Raw genomic sequence first — 19,811 nt, 5'->3', positions numbered from 1 at the left:
TTGGGTGAAACACCCTAAACCTGATTGGAGCTCGTGGATTCGAGCGGATAGTTAAGTATGGATTGTGCCTCCGAGCAACTCCAACAACTTCCCCATATTTTGATTTTTCTTTACTTTAGGGAAAAATGAGCATCTTTTGCTCCAACAGATTCCCTATAACTATCCCTATTTTAGAGAAAGTGAGGAAAGAGAAAATCAAATTCCCTATATTTACAGCAATCTCTAAAATTTTAAGGAAGAATATGGAGATTTTAGAAATTGCTGCAAAATAGGGAATCTGTTGGAGTTGGAGAAGAAAAAGTTGCTAAAGATTTGACTTTTGCTTCCCTATTATACAGAAATTATAGGGAAGCTGTTGGAGTTGCTTTTAGGGTGAAAGACCCAAAACCTAATCGGGAATCCGTGTGGTATCACTATGCCAAAAAGGCCTTCAGACGACAGAACTGTTCTGTCGTCTGAACGAACAAAAATGTGTCGTCTAGTACGGTGTCGTCTCTTGGGGGCATCAGACGACAGAAGTGTTCTGTCGTCTGATGAGTTTTGCATTTTGAGAACTCTCTCATACAACAACAATTAAAAGTTGTGCTAATTTACTTTAAACGATAATTATATGTGGTCGTAAAGAGCATCAGAGGACAATTAAGTGTCGTTCTAGGGTAGGTTTGTATGACATTTAAGTGTTGTGTGAAAGGTTTTGAAATTATACATATGTGATGTTGGGAAATGGTTTAGACAATAGATATCATATTCTTTCTGTTATGTCAGTCTTATTACGACGACAATTTACTGTCGTTTGAGATTATTTAGACGACAAATATTTGTGGTCTGAATATAAAAAGGACCACTAATAGTATGTGTTTTATATTGTCTGTAATCACGTCCAATCACACTTATTTGTTGTTGTTATACACTTTAGCCAATACTTTCAACTAACTTATGTTGTTGTTTTGCCTTTCAGACTACAATTTTCTGTTGTCCCATTGTCAAAAAGACAATAGACTTCTTATTGGTTTTTGTGTTGTGTATGTGCAGCTGCAACCACACGTTTTTATGTGCTTTTGTTGTAGCTTGCAGTTTGTGATTACACATTTTAGTAGTCCCCTGTACAATTGGTATGCATGCATTCTGGAAAATAAAACTGCCAATTCATGAAACCATAAAATCCACATCCAAAATTATTCATTGCAATTTCCATTAATCCACCATTGTCTCATGTACACAAATTAATCATGAGCATCAGTTCAAAATGACCCAAATCTACTAATCTGGGCAGCCAACAAAATATATGCACACAGTACTGCAAGCTAATAAACCAGAAGCACTGCACAATCTGGGCAACCAACTAAACAACACAGCAAAATAGCTAGCAGTACTGTAAGTCAAAGTCTGGCCTATATATCAACTATGCATGTCCAAAAGCTTATGCTACATATCTCCAACTACTAATTAACCTACACACTAGCTATCTTTAAACTTAAGAACATACTTTGCCTACTCTGCCGGGACAACATCAACATTCTCCATTGTGTAGTGATTTGCTTTTCTTTCCCACTGCAAGGACAACAAGGACAGAAGCTTAGTCATAGATCACAGTGGATTAATCCAATAAATCAATATTACAGTGGATTAGTTTAATCTTTTAGATTCTGAGGATATCTTTTGGAGTAGTCTCATCCTTGGTTTCGCAAGCAGAGGTTTGGTTAAATAAAGAGTATACAGATAACAGAATTCTAACTTTATTTGCACAAGGATTATGAGGATACTAAGCATAAATTAATTAATAATGGCGTGTGAGGGAGATCCACATAAGCTAGTAAATAGGGTATAACAAGCCTTACGGAAGATATTATCCATGTACTGGTCTTTTCATACAATCAGACAAATCCACAAGATCAAGCAAACTACAGGAAAAGACCATGCGAGTAATATTGATGATATGATACGTGATCAAATTTCCCTAATTTATCTAGCTATATTGGTTAAACCATTGACTGCTCTCATAATTATACTAGTGTTGTGAACCTAATGAGTTCTCAAAGTATAATTATATTCAAACTGATTACAAGGACTGGTTAGAAACAAAATGCACTAATTATAGGAAAAATATAAGGAACCAACAGACTAACAGAAGAACTACAATATCTCAGAGACCAACAATGAATACTCCCCAAAGACACAGCTAAAGAAGCATCCACTTAGCACCTAGTTGCAGCAGGTATTTTCTCAACTGGCTAAGGGAGATAGAATGAGTCTTTTATTGATGGAAAATCTAGAAGAGCTGATGTAAATATATCTACGAGCATAAGAATGAGTCTTTTATGTCTTCTCGAAGAAAACAAAAGATTATGTTTTCTAAGCATAAGCTAACACTGAAGTATCTATCCTTGCCGCTTACAAAGAAGTCTTCTTCCTTAGTCAACCAAAGTATCTTGTTGAACCTTTCTACATATTCATCTATCTATGATGGTAATATGACTGTTATTTTCAAAACCTCAATAACAAGGTTAACCTAAGGAGTGTTCAGCAGTTATATACAACTATGCAACTAATTTCCCTTTGATTAACCATAACCTCTATGATCAACAAAATAAAGAGAAAACATGCAAAAGAAAAACATTGATCCCAAGGAACTAACTCATTTAACATTTGCAACAACAATACTATAAACTAATATGATCCTTAGTGGTCTGAGTTCATTGCTATGAGTTATAGTCATCTCAAGTTCTCAAGAGCCCAATATATTTTCATTAATCAAGCAATGGATCAGCAATTGTTTAATAAAACTACAATGTCATACCTGAAAACACCAATAATAGGAAGTCCCTTCTGAATAGCTACACTTCTCTTCATCAGGAGTACTACTCAAGCACCATCACTTACCTGGCTAGCATTTCCTAGAATAAAAAATAAATGAGCTGAATTCACAATGGTTGATTCATATGCATTAAAGAAGGAAAAAAGTCCTGATAAATGAAGATACTATCATGAGTAACAAGCTACCTGATACTTGAGTGATGAAATACCTGTAGTTGTTGTCCCATCTGATTTAAATGCAAGCTTCCATTTCGCCAAATCAGTCATGTTTGCATTTGGCCGGATGCCATCATCCACATAAATTGTAACATGCCTCTCCTCTCTAGTTTTTGGGTCCACAATCTATGCAAACAAATAATCAACTACCGAAATGTAAACATGGGATGACTGTTCAGAGATTCAAAATATATGCAATGCATTGCTCGCTTTCTCCCTCTCAGTCTCTGTCTCTTTTACACATGGCGCGCGTACACACACACGCACATGCAACAATGAATATCAGAAACACTTTTATCCTTTACAATTTTTGTGTGCTCCTAAGAAACATTAAAATATTCAGGGAAACAAAGGTAAGCCAAAGACATGTTGACTCTTTAATGGATCATGATACTAGCTTTTTGCAAAGGCATTTCAAATTCCAAAGTCCATGAATTCAAGAGCTGGTTGCTTGAATTTTGGGATTCATAGTTGAAGGGTTCACGGACTCAGGGATTTATAGAATTATATTAAATAACTAAGATACAATATATAACTAACAGGATTGAATAAGAACTGCTTGCTTGAATTCCAGGATACTTATGTATTAGGGACTTTGGGACTGTTCTGGAGACTTTTTTGAAGGGATCACGATAGGTTGCATACTCTAATATGCAGCAAGTAACGAACATTGGTCTTACCATTCTTCTCACATCCCTAAGTTCTCAGAATGTTAGCCAAAAGCAAGTTTTATCTCAGAAAACTTATATTGCCTAGTACCAAGAAGTCTGTTAGTAAATATGTCACACTTTTCCTACTCAACTACTACTCACGATTTTATCTTATTAGCCAAGTCAAAAGTAGTTTAAGAGGGAATAAGATAGTATGGAAACCCGTTTTGACTAGGGATCTCTATAATTTTCAACCATTGATTTCACCAAGTCCAGGAAAATGGATGAAAGTAAAACACTAACAAGTACACACATTGAACAAGAACTCAACTATTCTTTTTCTGCCTTCAAAACAAAACTGTAAAATAAAATCTGTGCAAGACAAATCATCTCAATGTCTTCCACAATAAGCAAATAGCACTCTAATTGAAAAGGAGATATTTTTTTTTATTCTCCTATCTTCTCACTTGTCAAACACTGTTTTGTTTCTCTAACATATCTATGCAACATAAATCTTCAAGCACTTCAAGGAATGCCATAATAACAGTGCCATGTTCCCGCAGAACTGCAAAAACTGTTGCAGCTCATGCAACAATATAAAACTAAGTTTGGTCGTAGTATAACCGCACCTAACTCTAAAAATACTTGTAATGTAACTAGGTCATGAGTGCAAGCTAAAACAATAGAAAGAAACCACTTTGGTGCGATCAACAAAGTGGACCTTTATCAAAGTACATTGTCAGTCAATCCTTCAGTCTTAGTCATTTAATGTGCATCTACAACATGCTTGAAAACGAGATGACTACAACTACTACATCACACCTGATGACTGTCCTTATGCGAATAACTGAATATGAAACAGTAAAGTAAAATTAAAACCATTAGCAGTGAAAGCTAAGCTAAGCTATGAGCTAATGAAGGAACTGTTGCTTTGGCTACCTACCTGCGATACTGGATAGGCATATTACCAGCCTTCCAGATAGCAATCTTACGCGCGCGCACACACATACACAGGCACATGCAACGCGGCAATGAATATTAGACATTTTAGTCTCATACATTTTATTTTTGTTTCTACATTTTCTCTAGACCTGGACCTTTTTTTTTTCTTTTATTTGAAAGGAAACAGCTTTTTATTGACAAAACAAATACCATAATACAAAGAAGCGGACAAGAAGTCCACATAAGAAAAGAAAGATAGTTTGAGGAACAGAATAAGATGCTCAACTGACAGAAAACATGCTTGCCAATCTAGAACAACAGATGAAAGAGTGTAATCTTCATACTCCCCAAATATAGAGGCCCAAAGAGAATCTCAAATCTTAACTCTTTCCCACAACTCTTCCAACTCCGCACTACCATAGGCTTCAGACGTCCCTTTATTTCTCTGGACCTTGAAAAGAAAAATTAAGCCAGGTCTACTCTTGTTTGCTAACTGCCTAGTCTAGTATGTGCAGTATACACAAATAAATGCAAATCTTGACAATACATACTCAACTCTCTAAACCACAAGTTAAGAAAAGGCAGTGTTATATATATATATATATATATATATATATATATATATATATATATATATATATATATATATATATAGATGTATAAATATGCATAAAAGTTAAGAAAAGGCAGATGTATATATATGATTATACACTATGTCAAAAAACGAATCAGACGACACATTTCCAACAACAGCGAAATTTTTAACTGTCGTCTGATTATATCAGACGACAGCAAAAATTATTCTGTTGTCCAAATTTTCGATTCAGTCAACAGTTATTACATTGCTGTTGTTCAATTTTCATTCAGACAATGGTTATATTTTGATGTTGTCTGAGTGAGTTTTTTTAGACAACAGTTATTACATTGACTGTTGTGCAATTACTATTCAGACAATTGTGGTATTTTGATGTTGTCTGACCAATCTAATTCAGACAATAGTTGTTTTTTGCTGCTTTATTATGTTGTGTAACTCTCTTTCAGACAATGGTTACAGACAACAGTTATCTATTGATATTTTACTGTTGTGCAATTTATATTTAGACAATGGTTGAGTTTGGATGTTGTCTGACTGATTTTACTTAGACAACAGTTATGAAGTGCTACTTTATTCTGTTGTGCAAGTCTCCTTTAGACAATGGCTTCCGACAACAGTTATTTATTGATGTTTTAATCTGTTGTGTAACTCTATTTCAGACAATGACTATAAATTTATGTTGTCTGAGTTCCACACTTGGCCAAAACTCAAATTTTTTGACTCCCTGTTTCTACTTTGCCCGCCCATTTTTTGACCAAAATTTAAACTCCTGGCTTTTCACAAAACTAATCGTTTTATTTTGGGAAAGAAAAAATAGATGTTCAGACTCAACCTCTCTCTCTTCTCTCGGAGGCCCAGCTCCCCAACGCTCTCTCTCTCTCTCTCTCATACACACATAAACGCCAGACCTTCAAGAAACCACCCATTTATTGATGGTGAACAAGAAACCGCAAAGAACGAAAAGCACCGCAACCTCAAGAAAGAGCTCCATCAATCCACAGAGCCTGATCCTCTTGCTCCTCAGATGCTCCCTCACAACCTCCGTTTTCAGATCTCCGATCTCTCTCCTTAGCGGCTTCTCCATCTCCTGAATCACAAAACCATCAACTCCGGTCATCAATTACAGAAACAGATCGAAAATCAATTTTTATGGTTTTTCTAGGTAATGGGTCAAACCAAATTATGGTTTCTTTCTAATTTTGATTTTGGGGTTTCTTTTGATTTTGGGGTTTCATCGCTCCTGTTGTAGATTTTGGGGTTTCTTTCGCTCCTCCTGGGAATTTTATTTTGGGGTTTCATCGTTCCGAGTTTTACAGCTGCTGAGCTTGAACTTCTTCACAGGCCTTTACTCAGATGGGTGTATTTGGTAAATTACAACCGACAATAAATCCATGTCGTCCTCAGCCCTCAAGTCCAAGAAGGGAAAGACACGTTATATATCTTCCTCTCAACGTCAGTTCGATCTCTCTCTCTTTTCTTGTTTGTTAATAGTATCTGAATTGTGTGTGGGTCAGAGGTCGGTGAAGAAGAAAGGGCTGTATTCTTTACCCCCGGTCGTGGCAGGCTTCTTTATCACTTGTGATCGTGCTGCTGCTTTATATGCAAAAGTATCCAATTTCTCTCTTAATGTCTATGGTCTGAATGTAAGTCATGCCCTTTTACGTTTTTCATATTGTTTGCAGTTATTTAGGAGTGAAGCATCAAATTTTGGATCTCTTTGTTGTTTTCTTTGTTCTTTGACCAAACACATTTCATGGCTTCCTACCTGCCTGAGTTTTGTTAATTTGAGTTGATTGGTGTTAGTTGAACATCATATATGGAACTGATGTTGTACTAGAAATAAACAGAAAATACACAATGGTTTCTAAGCTATGGGTTTTATCTTCTTCTTGGATTATAGAGGGCAATTTTAGATTTACGGTGGATGAATCCTTTTCTTCATTGTTGTTATGGAATTAGTCATTCTTGTTTTTATCTTCTTCTTTATTCATATGAATGCATTGATTTTCTTTCTCCAGCAGAAAAACTAATATATATATATATATATATATATATATATATATATATATATATATATATATATATTGTTCAATTATATATATATATTTTTTTTTTCCTCATTAAACCAGTTCTCGGATTAAAGCTCACATATTGGATTGTAGAGAAAGAGAGTTTAGGGGTGTATTGGGATGGCTTTTCGTGGAGATGCAAAGCTGGGTTTTGGATGGTAAATTACCTATTTGCGTTTTTGGATGGTAAAAAAGCTGGGTATCTCTTTCATGAACTGCAGAGGCTGCACTGAAGGAATTGAGGAATAGGTTCCTACCTATTTACCTATCTACCTGACTGCCTCTTTGTTTCTAGAAAGTCTTTATATTGTACTTTCTTTATTTTAGGAGAGCTTTTAAGGTCTTGATTGCTTTATTTTTGCTGGATCTAGAGGGATTCAGAGTTCTAAATTCAAAGACCTTCAGAAACTCATTGCCAACTAATTAGAATGCTCAGTAGTAAAGAAAGAGGCAGTGAATGAATCAAGTCCTATTAAGGTTTTGGTTGCTGCCTATACAAGAGGCAGTTTTCTTTTCTATTTGAGTTTCAGTTCACTTGAGTAGGACTTTTCATGAATGAAATACAATGCTCTACCATGTTTTTCCTATATATTCAAATGGCTGTAATTTATGCTTATTCCACATTTTTTATTCTTCAGACCAAATCAAAGTATTGCTTGACCAACAAGAGAGGTTGTATGAAAGACAAGCTGAACTACAAGTTCTACTGGAAGCTTCCAAAGGTCCTGGACCCCCTGTTAATGGGGCTTCAACAGCCACAAAAGGCTGGTCTGGATCATCGCGAGTGCTTGACCTAGAAGAGATTCTCGAGTGATGCGGCCGGGACGATGATTCCGAATCACCTACTGCAGATTCTCATGATTTACTTAACGACAGCGCAGTATTTCTTCGGGTAATTTTGAATTTACCCCCACTCTTTTGGTTGAATTTTGAAATTTTCATTACATGTTTCTCTCATTGTGCATGTTGCAGAGTAGAGTTGAAAGGGTAGTATCTGATTGCTCTGACGTTGGTCTGTTAGGGGATCAAGATTTTGGTAAGTTCACTACAAGCAGATTAGTTTTTGCTTTACTGGACAGATGTGGGTTTGTGACATTTGGTGCTTTTACTTGCTGCTTAATGTGATTGGTTCAATTTTTAGAAGCATATATGGGACGTTTTGAGCAGGAGCTTAGCTCCATGGAGGCCGAGAATGCTAAGGTTTCCAATGAAATTTGAGGGTCTAGTTCGAACCCATGAGGAAGATGAGGGTACTATCTTGGTCTGGCATGCTACTGCACATTGACTTGTAAATGACACATAATGGGATAATGTTTTTGTTTCTTATGAGTTCTGTTTAGGTAGGGTTAGTTTTGATTATGTTCTATCTTTTATCTATCGTTAACTAATCATACTATTATAGGTGTATTATATTCTTTTCCGATGATCTATTGGCTTGCTTTGAGGAGGAAAAGGTAGCATCAGAAGTTCTCTTAGCTGCACCCTGGTAAAAAGTACTGTTTGATTACACAGATCCTACGCCAAAATGAATGCTTTTTTGCCTCAAGGTTTGCTTTTTACAATCTTAATTTCATTTCATTTTTTGTTTTCAATTTGTGTAACCATAAATTTATCTAAAACAATGCCTTTTGGTTATTGATTTGGAAAATGAAAAATGGAATAACCCTTCACCAAGAATGTTGGATGCAACTAACAGTTGTAAACTAATTTTCATAGTCTTGCTTTTGGTTAGATTTCTGCTCAGTCTGGCCTATTATAGTTTGTACAGTCATCCACTATTGTTGTGCAGGGACATGTGTGAAGTGATGGCAAAAATCATGGAAGTCTAGGTTGCTAGAGCTATTGTTAGCATGATTGGTCAGTTTGGTATTGAGTTCTACTCTGCATATCTTGTTGCTGAGAAGGAAGAGGAAGGAACTGTATAGAGGAAGTTGATGGAGAGAAGGAAATGGACAAGTACAATATGTTTCTGGCCTTGATGTTTTTGGCCTTTATGTTTAGGTAGGATTAGTATGTTGATGTTGGGATGATGATGTAATGAACTGGTTTTGAATGTTCAATCAATGGATGTGTTAGTCAATTGGTTTTAGTAATATATGTCTTGTGACTCTCTTATGCCATTTCATTCCAAATAGAAATTGTTGTCTAACAATGGAACATCATAAAATGGAATTCAAAAACTGTTGTATGAACAATTTAACTACAATATTTTTCAAACACTTTCAATTGCCCAACGAAAAAAGACACAACAATAAAGTATCATGTTCTGTAGTATCAAACCCAAACACACAATGCTTTCTACAAACTTCTGTTGTTTTGCTTCAAGTCAGACAACAGCGTTATCTAAAAAAAATGATGTAGAACATTTAAAGGGACAACAGTTTCTACACAACTGATCTTGTCAAACTTTGCTTCAAAAGTTACTTTCCATGAGATTGCTGCCGACTTAATATGACTTGCACAACGGACTCTACACAGTCGTATGTCGTCCTTTTTGGTATTCAGACAACATGCATATTAATGCTAGCGCTTGTCTAAATTGGATTCAGACAACAGTTTCACGATGTCGTCTGATACCAGCAACAGATGGCAGGACTATTAACAACAGCAATTTTCACTATCAGACGACAGTGAAAAACTGTCGTCTGATTCGTTTTTTGGCATAGTGATACATGTGTGATAACAATTTAGTTTAGTGCAGTGCATTCATATAATGACAAATAAAGAAGTTGCACCACAATCTGTATCTATTTTTAATTACAGAGAAAGTCATTGACAAAAAAGGAATAAGTATAGATAAGTGGACAAGTATACAGTGAGAAAAAGTACCCAGTAAGTACAACAATCCTAGCAGAAAGAAACAATAAGCACCAAAAACAACGAAACTAACTTCCGCATTCCAATCTGTTTGAAAGGCAAAAAAGGAGCCATTCCTAGAAATTGAAGAAACTGATCCCTTCATGATGCCCAGACTAACCAACATCACCTTCATAGCAGATCTCCCCAAAACCAACACCTTCTTTACAAAAAAAAACTGTAGTTTCACATAACAAAGACACACAATCCTGGAATGTGTCCCAGCTCACATTAGAATCCTAATAAACACCCTTCTTCAAAGAGCTAAAGCAACCAAATTGGTGGTTCTTTAACAAGATGATAGTAATTACAATCATAAATTGCATTAGGAAAAGGAAACGACATGCTTGATCCTTGTTAAACTTTTCACCAAAGACTCAAGAAATCAACACTTCCAGTAATCATACCATTTACTGGAATCCATATCTCTCACTGTGAGACCAAAACATTGTAATGGCTTCATTCATATATATATATATATATATATATATATAGCTATCAGGAAGCTATTCAGTAAACCAAGTTTAGCAATAGAAAAACAAACACCAGTTAAGGTAAAGATCACTTACAGGTAATGTAGGCCAAGCATCCCCCTTGAATCCCTACCAACCTTCTCAGCCTAAGACAATCATATGAATTCCATGAATACTTAGTGTCATCTCCCAGAATTCATCACTAGAATATCCAAATTTGGATTTCGTTGAAAGACCTTAAAATGATGGGAATTCCATAAATCCAAACCTAGAATTAATCAAACGCATCTAAAAATACATAATGAAGCCTTACTAAGGGAATTAGAGCACAAATTTACCTTGGGCATCCAAACTTGAAGTTCCTCTTCTTTCCCCCAATTCTCTAACTTCATCCTCCATATCTATCAAAACCCAACGGTGAAATCTGAAAAGCACGACAACAACAAACCCTCCTACCTAGTGGCCAAATACCAAAAAGCCCTTAAACAAAACCCTTTTTAATCTTTTTTTTTTCTTTTCTTTTTTTTCTCGGTTGTTACATTATGAATGCAGCTACATCAGCAACTGCCTAAAGGCTAGATCAACATTGCATGTTGACGGTTCTGATGAGAACTATATCTGGATAAAACAGATGGACTATAAGCTTCTGACTATAGATAAAACTGAATATAAGGTGCCCCTTTAAATACCATGTACAATTAAAGACTTACTAGGAACACCAACATAAAATGCTGGCATCCTGCACTCAATTGCTCTAAGTGAGCCAGGAGCGAGAACTATAGTATATCCCCTACTTCACTTGGGTTCAAATTTGTTCTCTCTATAACTGCCTACATAACAAGTACATCACAGATAAATTAGCCCTATAGACTTAAGATGAAACATACAAATCCCGAGACTCGACATTCTTTCCTATGAAAATTCCACTGTACGTTTATCTTACCTTCAAAACAGGTGCCAGTAAATCATCAGCTAAAGTATCCTTAAAACCGCCTCGCTTTGCTTTGTAAATGGCAGTTCGGTAGGCCCTGTTTAACATGATTTTCAAGGCAATATTAAGCACAGGGAAGGTATAAACATTATCAACAGATATAGATTGCAAAAGATTAAACATTATCAATTACTCACGCCACAATCACTACATCCTTCCCAGCAAATCCTTTTGTAGCACCAAGTTTCCCTATCAAGGCCAACAAAATAGAAGAAACATGATACAACAGAAGAACTATTATCCAAACTCAAAACCCCAAAACCCAAATGAGTTTTAATTGAAAGAAGGAAGAGTTCTTGTCAAACAACATGGAAAATAAAACACCAACACATAAATCCATTTCAACCGAAGGAAAACCACAGCACTAAATCGAAGAGAAACCCCCAAGACAAAACCCCAATATAGCTATATCCATTTCAATCACCCCATCCCCAAATAGAAGAAAAACCTAATCGAAATCAACTAAAATCGAAATTTTGGATAATAAGCAAACCTAAAATTTGCAGATAAAACCCTAAAATCGATCTAGGATTAAACCCAATCGAAACCCTAAACTAAAAAACGATTGAAACCCTAAATTGCTTACCAATATCCGAATTAAAAACAGCTCTGTTGTTGCTGGGGAGGTCCACTAATCCGGTCGCGAAAGATGAAGTAGAGGCTAAGAAGAAGAAGGAGAGACCAAGAAGAATCGAGAGAGTGAGAAGATGAAGGAGAGAGGAGAGAGTGAGAATCGAGATCTGAGAGATCTGAGAGAGCTGAGTGAGAAGGAGAGAGGCTGGTGTTTGAGTTTTCCAGTTTCGCGGGTTCTAGGTCGAGCTGAGTGAGAAAGAGAGAGCGCGCGGGCTGGTGTTGGAGTGAGAAGGACAGAAAATGATTTAATTACGAGGGATCTATGTAAAAAAGCACAAGTCAAAATAACTTCAAAAATTTTAAAACAAGCTCCACACTCAGACGACATTTAAATGTTGTCTAAATGTCACAACATTTTCTAGTCAACTAGAGTTCGGCTATTTGAGAGGGAAAAGTACTTGATCAAATTTTGGATATCCCTCCGCATTTGAGATAGGAAATCATCATCTTTTACAACTACACAAATGTGTTGTCTGAATGCTCACCATTTTTTCAAATTGAACGAGTATGGTTTTAGTCTATATTCAGACAACACAAAAAAAAATTATGTCGTCTGAAAAACTCAGACGACATAAAACAAAACTTATGTCGTCTGAAGTGTGTCGTCTGAAGCACATTTTGGCATAGTGTATGGGGTGTTCCCGATGGCCTTAATTGGAGAGGTAATGGGCCTACCCAGAGAAAAGAGAGAACTAAAAACTGATTTGTTAAATTTTGAAAGAAATATGGTTGATGAGAATTTGGTTGAGCTTATTTGATTCATGTACAAGTTTCAATTACTAGAATTGTTTATGTGATTTGTGAGATTTACTTGATTATTCATTAGTCACGTTCCAGGGTAAGGGTGTGACAGTTCTAAAAATAAAAAAAAAAACGACATGTCATCTACATTACCTAGTGTATCTTTAACCCTCCTTCCTCATCTTGAGAGGAGTCGTATGGATTTTTTCATTTTTTCTCTGCGTTCGTCTCTATGTTCTTGACCTAGTCTCTCATTTCTTTGAAAACCTACTGTTTATACTCGTCACTCACGGAGGTATGTCTTCACTCTCTGCAACTTTGTTTCATCATTTTGATATAGTTTTGGTCTCAATCTTTCAAAGTATGGATTTGTTTGGTTCTTTGAGCTTTTGATTTTGATGAACTGATTGTTAGAACTTCGGGCTCGTTTTTTATGATGTTCATTCTTGCATCTTTAATTTTGCAGATTGTTACACTTCAGGTTTCAAGTCTTTGACTGTATGAGATCTGTTTGTTTGGCCACAATTAATTGTGATAATGTTGCTGGGTTTTGGGGATTTTGTATGCGAAATTTGCTTCCATTTAGCCTTAATTTTGTTCTTTTCATTTCAGCATCATATGTGCATTGTTGTCAGATTCTTAGTTTTTTCCTTATAGGGGTTTTAATCTGGTTGAATTTCGTGTTTCTCCTTTGATTCTGTCTAATGATATGCTGGTCTACATTTGGATTGATTGATTGATCTTGAATGTCAGTGAGCCTTTGATTCTCTGTATTCATGTGTAAGAGCTACATGTAGAATGCTAGTGTGGTTCATTTTAGTTACTGGATCTTGAATGTCAGTGAGAAATCTTTTTGCTCCTTCGTGCCATATGGTGTATCGTCCCAATCCTTTGAGCCACGCTGGCAACCAGTCTCTTTGGGTCTCGACCCAGGTCAGTATACTAACCCAGCCTATGGCCTGGATCAAGAACAGACCAACCTCCATATTGTTGAAGGAAAAGCAGCAAATCTGATTTTTACCGAAATGGTTACCCATCCTAGGTGGAGACAAAGCAAGAACACCACCGGCGAACTTGCTCTTAAAGTGAGAATTTTAGATCAACGTGTAATAACCGACCTATACTTTTAATAAAAGAAAAATGGTGGCAGACAACTTTCTGGTTTTAGGCAGTAAAGATCGGAGCCTTGTCTCTTTCATGATTATGCATGATTGACGAGAGCTAGCAAACAGACTATCATCTCTCTCTCACTCACTCTGTTTCACTCCGAAAAACAGAGCAATAGTTCTCCAGCCTTGTTCTTCCTCCATCAACCACCTTCAGACGTCGGACCACTCCCTTTGGCTTCTCCTGAGGCTGCTCTACCTACTGGACGTCGTCTTTTCCTCCGGCACGACCTCAAGGTCCGGCAAACCAGCTCGAACCCGGTTGCACCCGAAACCGAACTAACTCATCCTCCTCGTGTTTCCGGCCACCAATCCTCACCAAACTTCATCCTCGAGCTCGCCTCAACCTCCTGAAACTCCCAGAAGTGTCCTTGCACGGCGGCGCTGCGCGTGGTGGCAGCTGGAAGCCAGCCCCGATCAAAATCGAAAAAAAAGAGCGAATCGATCCGGATAGCTACAGACCATCATTTCTTGTGATTCTTGAGCTGGTGAACTCAGATTGAAGTTCTGAACAACTTTCATGAAGGGATCGAAGCGAGAAATTGAAGTTTTTACGTCGGAATTCAAGCTCGCCGGATTCTGGAAATTTTCCGGCCACCGACGCTTTCGATCAAGATATCTCAAGTTTTAGAGCTTAGTTTTGAGTGATTCTTGAACCACTGTGTTCGCCTTGAAGTTCTGAACAACTCTCTAGAAGTAATCGAAGCCTGAAATTGAATTTTTGACGTCGAAATCAAGCCTTGCCGGATTCTGCAAATTTTCGCCGGATTCTGGAAATTTTCCGGCCACCTCGACTGTTTTAGGTAATTTCAACCACTTCCGGTCATTTTCAGCTTACATGGTAGTTATGAAAGTTGATAAGCATGATGAGAGGAAGAAGAGCAGCCCTGCCCCGACACCATTGGTGGTGATCGGCGGCGGCGGCTCTGCCACTAACTCCGGCAGCCCTTTCCGGCCACCTCCGGGGATCAAAAATATGGTTTCTGTACATTTTCAGATTCTATATTTCAATACGATCATTTTGATATATTATACGCAATTTTTGGATATCGTATGATTAAGTTATGAATTCTTAAGTTTCGATCGATTTCGATCGTTAGATTTGTGATCTGTGAAGTTAGGACCGTCAGATGGACTTGTAGTTTTGATATGATGATCTTATGACTGTCCCAGTGGCTTTGTGTGGTCATGGGCGAAGATCCGACCGTTGGATCTTCGTATAAATGCAAAACAGTGATTAGGGAGGCGATTCGTGAGAATCCGTCCGTCGGATTTTCGTATAAATTTGTGAAGATGTTAGTAAGGACGATTCAAGAAGATCTGACCGTTGGATCTTCGTGATAATTTTGGAGGATGATCCTAAGGGCGATCCGTGAGGATCCGACCGTTGGATCATCATATAATTTTGATCTGACCGTTGGATCATCATTAAATTAGAATCCGACCGTTGGATCATCATTAATTTAGAATCCGACCGTTGGATTTCCGTATATGTGTAGTTTATGAATGATTGCTAAGTTAAGGTCATGTTTGATTAGGTGATTGACGGTCTTCCTTGGGTGAGCGGTTTCGGTGTGTATTGTGTTAAATTGAAGACGCAGCGGGAATATCGAGGTGAGTAAACCTCACGTGGTTCATATTACGAACCGAATAAATTTAATTACTTTATTGTGTCGTAATTGTGTGAAAATATTTATGAAATAAATATTTGTTTTAAATCATATGGGCTTGATCAACTACGGTCCATAGGTAAGTAAAATGATTTAATTATACAAAATGAATTTCACGATTTTTATGCTTGAACTATAGTTGGTATTAGTTAGGGGTGGGCACTTGATCCCGAAATCCCGAACCCGACCCGGTCCCGTCCCGAAAACTGGCGGGACGGGACAGTTTGAAATCCTAAAAATTTACTATTTGGTCCCGTCCCGTCCCGTCCCGTTAAAACGGGACGGGCTTCGGTTTGGAAAGTTGGAATCCCGAAAAGACCCGTCCCGTCCCGTTTTATTTTCATTTATTCTATTTTTCTTACTTTTCTATTTATATGGCATTTGATTGGTTGATTTTTGAGTCTATAGTCCTAACATGTACTCGAGCACATCGGATTATTCTGATCCCTTCAATCTTCATTCGGTCATTCCTTCACGCGATCACTCTCATTCTCGATTTCTCTCACAGCACCCACCGTTCCAAGCTTAGAACCCTAGATCCCCAATTCATCATTCATCAATTCGTCCTCTTGCTTTGTTGTTCCGATCGGATCTGAAGCAAGACTGCTCTGCTCTCTGATCAGGTACCAATCTTTTAGCTTCTTTGATTATTATTCGTCTGCTTTTTTGTGAAATCGAGCTGGGTTTTTGTAAAGAATCGAAATAGGAAACTGGGTTTTGGGCTGTGATAACTGATAAGTGTTATGTTAGGGTGGGTTGTGTTAAGGCTGTAGATTTTGAATTAGGTTTCGATTCAGAAATTGGGTTTGATTTTGAATTAAGGCTGTAGATTGGAATTAGTTTTGGAGTTTTAAACTTCTATTTTGGAGTTTTAGATTTCGGTCTGGAGTGATGGAAGCACTGCATCTAGCAAAACCAATGTATGTCCAGCTCCAAATCCAAGAGCAAAAGGCAAGGGAAAGCTTGGGGCAGCTAGTAATGTGATAGATGTTTGACCTTTGTTCAATTCATTTAGTTGTGTGCACATTTTCAATCAAATGTCAGATTGTGAACTGTAATGGATTATTAAATTATGCAGATTTGGTCTTCTTTCAGTTCTTTGAGTTGCAGCTTGCTTTGGTATTTTGGTCCATTTTGTTTAGCTTATTATATCATGTTTTCTTCTTGTTTAGCTTTAGTTGCAGCTTACTTTAATGGAAATGTAGAAATGCATTAGCTTTAGTTGCAACTTGCTTTGATACTTTGGTCTTCTTTGAGTTGTAGCTTGCTTTAATGGAAATGCAGAATGCAAAACAGGGAAATTGCAGAAATTGCAGGAGATTTTTTTTTTTTTTTTTTCGGGATGACCCGGTCCCGTTCGGGTTCGGGATGGTCGGGATCAATTCTCAAAAAGTGCCAATCCCGTCCCGTCCCGTCCCGTCCCGTCCCGTCCCGTCCCGTCCCGAGTTTTATTTCCGGGTCGGGACCGGGATTACCATAATTTCGTCCCGTCCCGTCCCATGCCCAGCCCTAGTATTAGTGATTATCCCTGAGCGGATAATTACGTATATATATATTTACGTGGTTATATATGGATTGGTGTGACATGGAGATGTGTGATTTTATAATGATTTAAGTGATGTGAAATCGAAAACGTGATTTACCATATTCATTTATGATGATAGTGATTGGTGAAATTATATTGGAAATTTATGGATGACGTGGTATTGAGTGATGATATGATTGAGTATGGATTGGTGATTTTTGGAGTTGTATTTTGAGTACATATATATACACAATATTAGTACGTATCATGGTATTATTGATCCTATTGTGTGAAAGAATATTATTGTACTCGATTTTGGTTTTAGGGTCAACATAGTGACCAGTATGGGGGAATCAGATGCTCTAATACTAGGTGGATGATGGGCTACGATTGGTTGAGTTTAGGGTCAACATAGTGACCAGTATGGGGGAATCGGATGCTCTAATACTAGGTGGATGATGGGCTACGATTGGTCGAGTGTAAGAGACGCCCCAACCCTTATTGGGTGATGGGCTAAGTTGAGTATGTGTATCGGATGTTCTAACCTATGTTGATGAACTACGATATTGATAATCATGTCGGATGCCATAACCTAGGCCAGGTGATGGGCTACGATTCAGTTAGAGCTCTAGTCTGTCAGTCACCGTATTTGTATAAATACGCTTTCGGGGTTTTGAGAAGAAAGATGTGAGTTTAGATCCCGTATTAATCTTTGGTGATTTAGAGTGGTGATTTTAGTGACTGATTTTGGGGATTGTGGATTGCTTTGTGGTTGTTGTGATTGTTGGTTGTTTTGCTTGAGTTAAAAGAAATATGATTTAATAAATCAACCGTTCATTTCTTGTTTACTCATACGAGCTGTCAAAAGCTTACCGGGTTTGGTGTTGTTGCAATCCCGGTACACTATTCAAATTGTGTAGCGGGTAATCCTGCAGGTCAGGAGAATCAGGGCGGTGATCGTACGGGTTAGAGTATTTGTCATAGATTTACAGCAATTGTAATAGTGAGATGAGTTAAGCTCATTTGAGCCTTACAATTTGATTTGGTGAGAGTGTGTTGTAATAAATAAATTGAGGATTTGGTTTATTGTAATATTGAGAGGTGTGAAGTGTGGTTGTTTGTGAGAAAAAAATTTCAGGACGTTATTTGTAATTGTTATTATTCATGTTTCGGACTTTGAATTGATTATTCAAAATTCGGGGCGTGACACAACGTTTGGATGACATCTGTGTTGCAGAATAAATATTTCAACTAAAATTGAAAACACTCATCCAACAGTTGATTTGAAAATTCTCATTAGAGCAGCTCCCATAATAATATCGCATAAAAATGCTCCCATAAGTTTGTGAATGGAGTTTTTGATTAGTTGATTACCGGTCTCAATGAAGGAAACGTAGCTTAGTTTTAGGACTTTGATTAGATACTATTTATCATAAAAATATTTCCTATTAATTTGATTAGATTGGTTCAATTTCTTGTCTATTTCTCCTAGAATGCAACTGCTTGCAGGCTTTGTTATGCACGAATTGATATGTTTTATGTCTTTGTTTTGGTTGGGGGCTATAGATGATTTGTTCGATTCATTTCAAAAATATTTGGGGGGGGGGGGGGGGGGGGGGGGGTTACAAATGATTTGTTCGTTTTTTTTTAGAATTTGTTTGATTCTTTTTTAGAGAATATCACAAAAAGTCACTCAACTTTTACCTGTTCAATACTTTGATCACTCAATTTTTAAATATATTACTTTAGTCTCTCGACTTTAACTCTGTGTTTCAGCTTAGTTACTCCATTAATATTTTTGTTAAAAAAGAAAAACTTTTTTTTGCCACAATATCAAGTATATTTTCATCCGACCAATCGTGAAAAATTGAGAAGTTTGAATTGAAATGATAGGGAGAAGTGACCAAAGTGAGATTTTGATAAAATTACCCTTGCATATTTACAAAATATAGTGTATTTAACTGGAATTTTAACAGAAGATTTAGCAAAGTGATTAGTTAGGGGTGTACGCCTGAGCTTATGATCTCATCTTTTTTCCTTAATGCTTGTGTACAAGGACAATCAAATTCATTTCATCGGAATTAAAAGAGTATCATTGGGCCTCATGGTCCCAAAAAATATCATTTCTTACAATCTCATCTCTTTCCGTTGATGCTTGTGCGTACAAGGAGACTCGAACTCATGTCATCAAATTCTGGACAAGAGTGCCTAAAGTCTAGGCCAGAGTGCCAATTTGTTGGTGTCGTTTTTTTTTTCACCTAAAATGTTTAATCACTTTGTCAGTTTTTCAGAATGTTCATCATTATTATTAATTTACAACATATCTTTCTTATTTATAATAAATAAACTAATAGAATATTAAAAGTCAGTTTTTCAGAATGTTCATCATTATTATTAATTTACAACATATCTTTCTTATTCATAATAAATAAAGTAATAGAATATTAAAAGAATAGTGTCATGTGCTAGA

At 36.9% G+C, this 19,811-nt stretch overlaps 3 long non-coding RNA genes across 11 annotated transcripts; 2 read left to right on the top strand and 1 right to left on the bottom strand.

Annotated features, from left to right (window-relative positions):
- Positions 1-1,188: 1,188 nt before the first annotated feature.
- Positions 1,189-12,864, bottom strand: LOC133733085 (uncharacterized). 2 transcript variants are annotated; one of them, XR_009857484.1, is made up of 8 exons: positions 12,193-12,864; positions 11,744-11,795; positions 11,559-11,643; positions 10,954-11,016; positions 10,712-10,761; positions 3,024-3,156; positions 2,798-2,894; positions 1,189-1,551 (listed from the first exon to the last, which is right to left on the bottom strand). It is a non-coding gene; the product is annotated as an uncharacterized LOC133733085 (long non-coding RNA). The 2 variants fall into 2 exon arrangements; XR_009857485.1 differs by lacking the exons at positions 1,189-1,551; positions 2,798-2,894; positions 3,024-3,156 and having other exon boundaries at positions 10,761-10,851.
- LOC133733887 (uncharacterized) lies at positions 5,954-9,370 on the top strand. Of its 8 annotated transcripts, XR_009857961.1 has the most exons (7): positions 5,968-6,379; positions 6,534-6,860; positions 7,925-8,178; positions 8,259-8,322; positions 8,428-8,536; positions 8,689-8,833; positions 9,076-9,370. It is a non-coding gene; the product is annotated as an uncharacterized LOC133733887 (long non-coding RNA). The 8 variants fall into 8 exon arrangements; XR_009857960.1 differs by adding an exon at positions 7,347-7,535 and having other exon boundaries at positions 5,954-6,379; positions 8,259-8,833; XR_009857958.1 differs by adding an exon at positions 7,380-7,535 and having other exon boundaries at positions 5,955-6,379; positions 8,259-8,833.
- Positions 12,865-14,622: 1,758 nt separating the features above from the next.
- On the top strand, positions 14,623-18,468 carry LOC133734616 (uncharacterized). Its single transcript, XR_009858434.1, has 3 exons — positions 14,623-14,949; positions 15,685-15,760; positions 18,262-18,468. It is a non-coding gene; the product is annotated as an uncharacterized LOC133734616 (long non-coding RNA).
- The last annotated feature ends 1,343 nt before the right edge of the window (positions 18,469-19,811 follow it).

The sequence above is a fragment of the Rosa rugosa genome, chromosome 2, assembly GCF_958449725.1.
Source record: "Rosa rugosa chromosome 2, drRosRugo1.1, whole genome shotgun sequence".
Lineage (NCBI taxonomy): Eukaryota > Viridiplantae > Streptophyta > Magnoliopsida > Rosales > Rosaceae > Rosa > Rosa rugosa.
The sequence above is the reverse complement of the archived record's forward strand: the minus strand, read 5'-3'. Positions and strand labels throughout refer to the sequence as shown.